This window comes from Panthera pardus, unplaced genomic scaffold, assembly GCF_024362965.1.
Source record: "Panthera pardus isolate Hobbes unplaced genomic scaffold, ASM2436296v1 HiC_scaffold_11, whole genome shotgun sequence".
Classification (NCBI taxonomy): domain Eukaryota; kingdom Metazoa; phylum Chordata; class Mammalia; order Carnivora; family Felidae; genus Panthera; species Panthera pardus.
This window is the reverse complement of record NW_026526666.1, coordinates 14,261,272-14,268,093: the sequence shown is the minus strand read 5'-3', so window position 1 is coordinate 14,268,093 and position 6,822 is coordinate 14,261,272. Positions and strand designations below refer to the sequence as shown.

The 6,822-nt window shown below is 39.7% G+C and overlaps 1 pseudogene; it reads right to left on the bottom strand.

Annotated features, from left to right (window-relative positions):
- Nucleotides 1-3,294: 3,294 nt before the first annotated feature.
- On the bottom strand, nucleotides 3,295-4,888 carry LOC109272183 (proline-rich protein 11-like; annotated as a pseudogene).
- Nucleotides 4,889-6,822: the final 1,934 nt, after the last annotated feature.

Here is a 6,822-nt window from a genome sequence, read left to right as displayed (position 1 = left end):
CTATGGTGTAATTGGAAATTGGAAATTTTGTTTGTTTTTGTCTTTAACTGCTGCCCTGGCAGTTTCAGGAAACTCTCCAAAGACGAAATGATGAGTTTTACAAACTAGGAAGAAATGAGAAGTACACAAGAATTACTGGCCACAAATTTGAATGCTTTTTAAATGTGTAATGTGGTACACTTAAGTGTGCATGTTGCTTATTACAATTTTTTAAGATTAAAATATACCTCACGTAAAGTTTACCATCTTAACACTTTTTAATATTTTTGAATGTTTACTTATTTTGAGAGAGAGAGAGGGAGGGAGAGCACGTATGCAAGCGGGGAAGGAGTAGAGAGAGAATCCCAAGGGGACTCTGCTGGTAGAGCGGGCTCCATCCCACCAACCCTCAGATCATGACCTGAGCTGAAATCAAGAGTGGGAAGCTTAGCCGACTGAGCCACCCAGGCTCCCTAATTTTAGCCGTTTTTAAGTATACAGTTCAGGGTCATTAAGTATATTCATATTGTTGTGCAACAGTCACCACCATCCATCCTGCATAACTCCTTCATTCTGCAAAATGAAAACTCTACCCTTTAAACAACTCATCATTTCCCCACCCCCTTTCCCTGGCCCCTGGCAACCACCATTCTACTTTGTATCTTTACGAATTTGACCACACTAAGTACTTAAGTAGACTTGTACAGTATTTGTCTTTTTGTTACTGGCTTATTTCACTTAGCATAATGTCCTCATGTTTCATCCATGTTGTAACATGTCAAAAATGCCATTTTTTTTAAAGGCTGAATAACATTTCATGGCATTGTTTACCATAGTTTGTTTATCCATTTATCTGTTCATGAACTCCTAGGTTGCTGCTCTGAACATGGGCGTGCAGATATCTCTTCAAACTCTGCTTTTAATGTTTTTGGGCATATATCCAGAAGTGGGATGGCTGGGTCACATAGTACTTCCATTTTTAATTTTTTGAAACCCACCATGCTGTTTTCTACAGTGCATGAACCATTTTAATATGATTAGCAACAGTTTAATGAAGCCATAGCATTTAAAGGATTCTCAAGTGGAAATAATATAAAACCTGCTATCAAAATTAGTAACAGATGCAAGACAGAACACATTTTAATACTGGTACAATGGCAAATGACAGCCTTACAAGTATTTATTTATAGGATTTCTGCAGCATTTTTTTTTTTATTTTATAGCATCTTTTATGAACCATTATTCCACAAGAATTATCAAATCATCATTTAGAGACAGTACATACTGGTTTATTTTATTATAAACATTATAAGTGCCCCTGTAAAATATTGTCACAAATACTCAAATGTCTTATTCTCAGTGATTATTCCCTTTATTCTCACATAATACAAATGTAGTTAGCAGGTTTTTTGAAACAAACTAGAATCATATATGTTTCATAACTTCATCATCTGTTTAATTTTCATTCATAAATGTGTTGTAAACATAAATGTGGGTCTCCTAAGAACAAAACATTGTCCCCAGGTCTGCTTTCCAGGCTGGTGACTTTCCACAACACTCACTATATTTGGCATCTCAAAGCAGTATTTATCTGTGGAAATCTAGGCATTTCTGGGAAATTACTAAAATATCTTTTTTAGCCTATGCTAACGGGGGGATATTTCAAGGATACCATATATATAGCTGCTTCCTGTCAGGCTAGAATTTCAGTGAAGATCTAAAACCCCTTGTTTCCTATCCATGAGGCACTGCTATCTTTATTCTTGGAACTGCAAGGGGAGGTTATCACCATCAAAGCTAATCCTGTGCCTTCAGTCACGTTCACCCCTAATGAGAGTTCCCCTTCCTCCATGATACTTAACACATTAGTGATGGGGATCCTGGCTGAAGCTATAGTAGTGTCCACTGTTAAACAGATACAGCTGACAAACGGGGGGCTCCCAGAAATACTTAGCAACTTTGTAGGGGACTTACTGATAGGGTTGCCTAATAAAATATAGAATGCCCAGTTAAATTTGAATTTCAGATGAAAAATGAATATTTTTTTAGTATAACTATGTCCCATGCAAAATTTGGGACATGCTTATACTAAAAGAAATCATCTATTGTTTAATGGAACATACTTATACTTAAAAGTTATTTGTTGTGAGGTACCTGGGTGGCTCACTGGGTTGAGCGTCTGACTTCAGCTCAGGTCATGATCTCATGGTTTGTGAGTTGAAGCCCTGTGTCAGACTCCAAGCTGATTGTGGAGCATGCTTGAGATTCTCTCTCTCTCCCTCTGCCTCTCCCCTCCTCCCCTGCTTTGCATGCTCCCTCTCTCTCTCTCTCTAAAAAAAAAAGAAAGAAAGAAAGAAAGAAAGAAAGAAAGAAAGAAAGAAAGAAAGAAAGAAAAAGTTTTTTGTTGTTTATCTGAAATACAAATTTGATTAAGTGTCGTGTATTTATAATTACTGAATGTGGCAACTCTGGACTGGCAGGAAAGAACAAAAATCCAGTGAGGTGTGCGTTGTTACTGTTATTGAATTGACAGGCTGTTGAGGACAAGGAATTAGGTCTCACAGTGAATATGTCATGGACTTCAGAGAATCCTTCGGGGAATTGTGGAAAATACAAGCAAGGTTCATGCTGAGGTCCTCGTGAAACTTATATATAGCTGCATGAATGTGGACAGCAGATATCAAAGTAAGGAAAATTTCAGACTTCAGTGAGCCAGATAGAACTACCTACTTATGATGCTAGAAATGATACATTCTGACTTTTAAGGTGACATTGGACGTTTTGCTTCAAATCCTTTTGGAAAATAATTGGGTTTGGATGGGGGGATGGTCTTACCTCTTAACTGCTTATAGAGAACAGAAAACAAATCTAGAGGGTCTTTTTTACTGATCAAGTTTCAGCACTTAATGAATGAATTACCTTTATAGGCTGAAATACTTTTATTTTTAATTACCCAAGAATATTCAAGATGAATGGACATTTCTTAATGTCATAACTGTACCTATTAAGTACAAATTAGTTATCTAGTTAAATGTGAACAATGTTTCCAACCTAATTTGGGTAATTGCAGGATAAACATCACTTTGGGGATTGCATTTTCTTGAATCTGTTCTCTTATTGTTTATACAAACTAAAAAATATCCAAATACCCACTTTATACCACAGTATGTATGGGCTCCAAACATACTTTAATCCTTCAGATAGAATTATAGACTAGTATAATTATTTATACATATTCTACTACATTAAAAAAAAGTTGGCTGATTTTATCTGTGTATTTTTTGGACCATCACATGCAGTCAGGCAGAGTTGGCATCAGTTTTGTTCAACAAAGCTGCTTATAGAAAGTGGCAGAGTTTGAGTTGGGCTTCTAAGGTGACTCCACTAAAACTTTCTCCTTCTGTCCCAGTCATGACTAGAGTCAACCTAGCTCCTGTTTCCATATTTTTTTTATTGGTAAGTGAGGTTCCACCTGGGCTCCTCTCTACAGCAACTTTCCTAAGTAGTTTCCACAGATTTATCTGGCTTTTACCAGGAATAAGTAAGACATTTGTCAGTTGAGTTGGTTACACTTTGGAGTTGGGTTTCAGGATAACACCCTGCAGGTCAGAGACAGTAACTAGTGGATTCCATGCCTTTGGTGCTGGTACAAACATCTCCATCAAAACTGTGTCGTCTTGGGGTGCCTGGGTGGCTCAGTTGGTTAAGCATCTGACTTCTGCTCGGGTCATGATCTCACAGGTCATGAGTTCCGGCCCCGCATTGGGCTCTGTGCTGACAGCACAGGGCCTGGAGCCTGCTTTGGATTCTGTGTCTCCCTTTCTCTCTGCCCCTCCCCCACTCATTCTCTCTCTCTCTCTCTCTCTCTCTCTCTCTCTCTCTCTCTCTCTCTCTTTCTCCTCTCTCTCTCTCTCTAAGATGAATAAACATTAAAAAATTAAAAAAAAAACCTGTGTCTTCTTTAATTTCAGTAATAGATCTTTAATTGTTGGCTGCATGAATCCAACTTTTTTTTAGTGGTCCAGGCTGAAGTGTTTTAATACAGTCAGAATTTCTGAGGGGCACCTGGGTGGCTCAATCAGTTGAGCGTCCAACTCTTGGTTTTGACTCAGGTCATGATCTCCTTGTTCATGGGTTTGAGCTCTGATTCAGGCTCTGTGCTGACAGCACGGAGCCTGCTTGGGATTCTCTCTCCCTCTCTTTCTGCCCCTCCCCTGCTCGCTCTCTCTCTCTCTCTCAAAATAAATAAAAATAAACTTAAAAAAAAAGAATTTCTGAGCAGCAAAGGTGCTATAGGTGGTGGAGGTACAGGCAGAGGAGGAGGTGGAGGGAGTGGAGACAGAATCGGATGAGGAGGAAGATGGCTGGCCGGCTGTGGCAGCATGGGAGGAAGTGCAGCTCAGGATTCTCCAGGGATGGTTAGGACACAGGCAGGCACATTTGTAAATTTACCACTTATGTGACACATTTGACCAGAGCTCGGACAGGTCAAATTTTCCAAGATGGTCCTTCAGTGCTTCCTGGAGTTTGCACAATTCACTTTCCAAAATGCAAAACCATTGTTTTAGAACAGAAAGTTCTCAGTGGCAGATACAGAATGGAAAGATGGGGTCTTTCAATACTTCTAACCTCTGGGCCATTGTAGTTCCTACACCAGTTGTACATAGACCACACTCTATTTTACTGTATCTTTGATACTGGGAAATTTGAAGTTCCAGTATGATCTTAGCCAGCTTCTGCTGAGTGTTATCTGTTGAAGCAATAACCACTCTTTCTGGTGATGGTGGCAGACTGGGAAGTATAATTAGCTTGAACTGAAAGTGAAAGGCTTTTTTTTTTTTTTTTTTTTTTGGGATAATCTTTTCACTTTGGCTTTTAGCTTTCTTCCTCATTGTGTGAACTTGGGCATGATTTAAGTCTAAGAGCCTGGGAATTACATAGAGTCAGGGTAGTGGCCTTTCCCTTGCTATAGGGGCTACACGATTTTATGCAAGAGTTCCAATTTCTCCACATCCTTGCCAACACATATAATCTTGTGTTTTTGATAATGGCTATCCTAATGGGTGTGAGGTGGTATCTCATTGTGGTTTTCATTTTCACTTCCCTAATGAATAGTAGTGTTAAGCATGTTTTCATGTGCTTATTGATCATTTGTCTACATTCTTTGGAGAAATGCCTATTCAAATACTTTGCCCATTTTTTAAATTTATGCTTTTTAATGTTTATTTTTGAGAGAGAGACAGAGTACGAGCAGGGGAGGGGCAGAGAGAGAGGGAGAACAGAATCTGAAGCGGGCTCCAGGCTCTGAGCTGTCAGCACAGAGCCTGATGGGCCCAAACGCACACAATGTGAGATTATGACCTGAGTCGAAGTCGGATGCTTAACTGACTGAGCCACTCAGATGCCCCCCTTTGCCCATTTTTTAATCTGGTTGGTTTTTTTTTGTTGTTGTTGTTTTTAAGCTATAGTTCTTATATATTCTGGATATTAATCCTTTATCAGATATATGATTTGCAGATCTTTTCTCCCATTTTGTAGGTTGCATTTTCTCCCTGCTGATTCTGTCCTTTGGTACCTGAGTGGCTCGGTCAGGTAAGGGTCCAATTCTTGATTTCAGCTCAGGTCATGATCTCACAGTTCGTGAGATCCAGTCCTGCACAGTCAGTGCAGAGCCTGCTTGGGATTCTTTCTCACTCTCTCTGCCCCTCCCCTGCTCACTCTCTCCCCCTTTCAAAATATTTTTTAAAAATATAAGATTTGAGGGGCGCCTGGGTGGCGCAGTCGGTTAAGCGTCCGACTTCAGCCAGGTCACGATCTCGCAGTCTGTGAGTTCGAGCCCCGCGTCGGGCTCTGGGCTGATGGCTCGGAGCCTGGAGCCTGTTTCCGATTCTGTGTCTCCCTCTCTCTCTGCCCCTCCCCCGTTCATGCTCTGTCTCTCTCTGTCCCAAAAAAAAAAAAAAAAAAAAAAAAAAAATATAAGATTTGAATCAGACTTCTGTAGGAAGGGGTTAAACATTTCTGCACCCCCTCCCTTCCTCACTGTCCTTCCCCAACCCCACTGAGAAGGGTTCAGAGAATGTAGATACCTCAATTCTCTTATTTTCTTGTTTACATGAACCTCTAAGAATCTATTCACCTCCATGCCATGGAGAAGACAGTGTGGAGGCATGGGAAAAAGGAAATATATAATAAGATGTTTATTAAAATAATTTCTAGTGATTATCTAATGCACTGCAAAATGAATTCTATATCCCATATATAGGAGGATCTTAAAGTTCTCTCCTTGATAGTGATGGAATAATTTTATGAACACTTTTTTACCATGAAGTTGAACTGGTCTGTATCAGGAAAATACCTTTTTTCCTAGTTTTAAACTTAACACTAATGACCTGCTGTAATGTGTAGAATGTGTAAAATTAAGCATGGAAGTAAACTGAAGAGGAGATGTGGCAAATTTTAACAGAATTCCCTTCTGCAAAGGTAGGAAAACAGTGTACCCGCAGAATATACACAACTAATTAGATTTCATTTCTTTCCAAAGCACTCAGTTCAACATATTTGTAGTCTAACTTGCAATTTATGTATTTTCCTGGGCTTTTATTAATTAACTTTCACAATATATCCAGGATGGACAGTTCCCTAGACTGTGAATAAAAGAAATAGGAGACACACAAAAGTTAGGCAGTTGCCAGGGGTTAAAAAGTAAGTTAGTAGGGGCACCTGGGAGGCTCAGTGGATTAAGCGTCCAACTCCTGATTTTGGCCCAGGTGATGATCTCATGGCTGTGGGATCGAGCCCCACATCAGGCTCCCACACCGAGTGTGGAGCCTGCTTACAATTCTC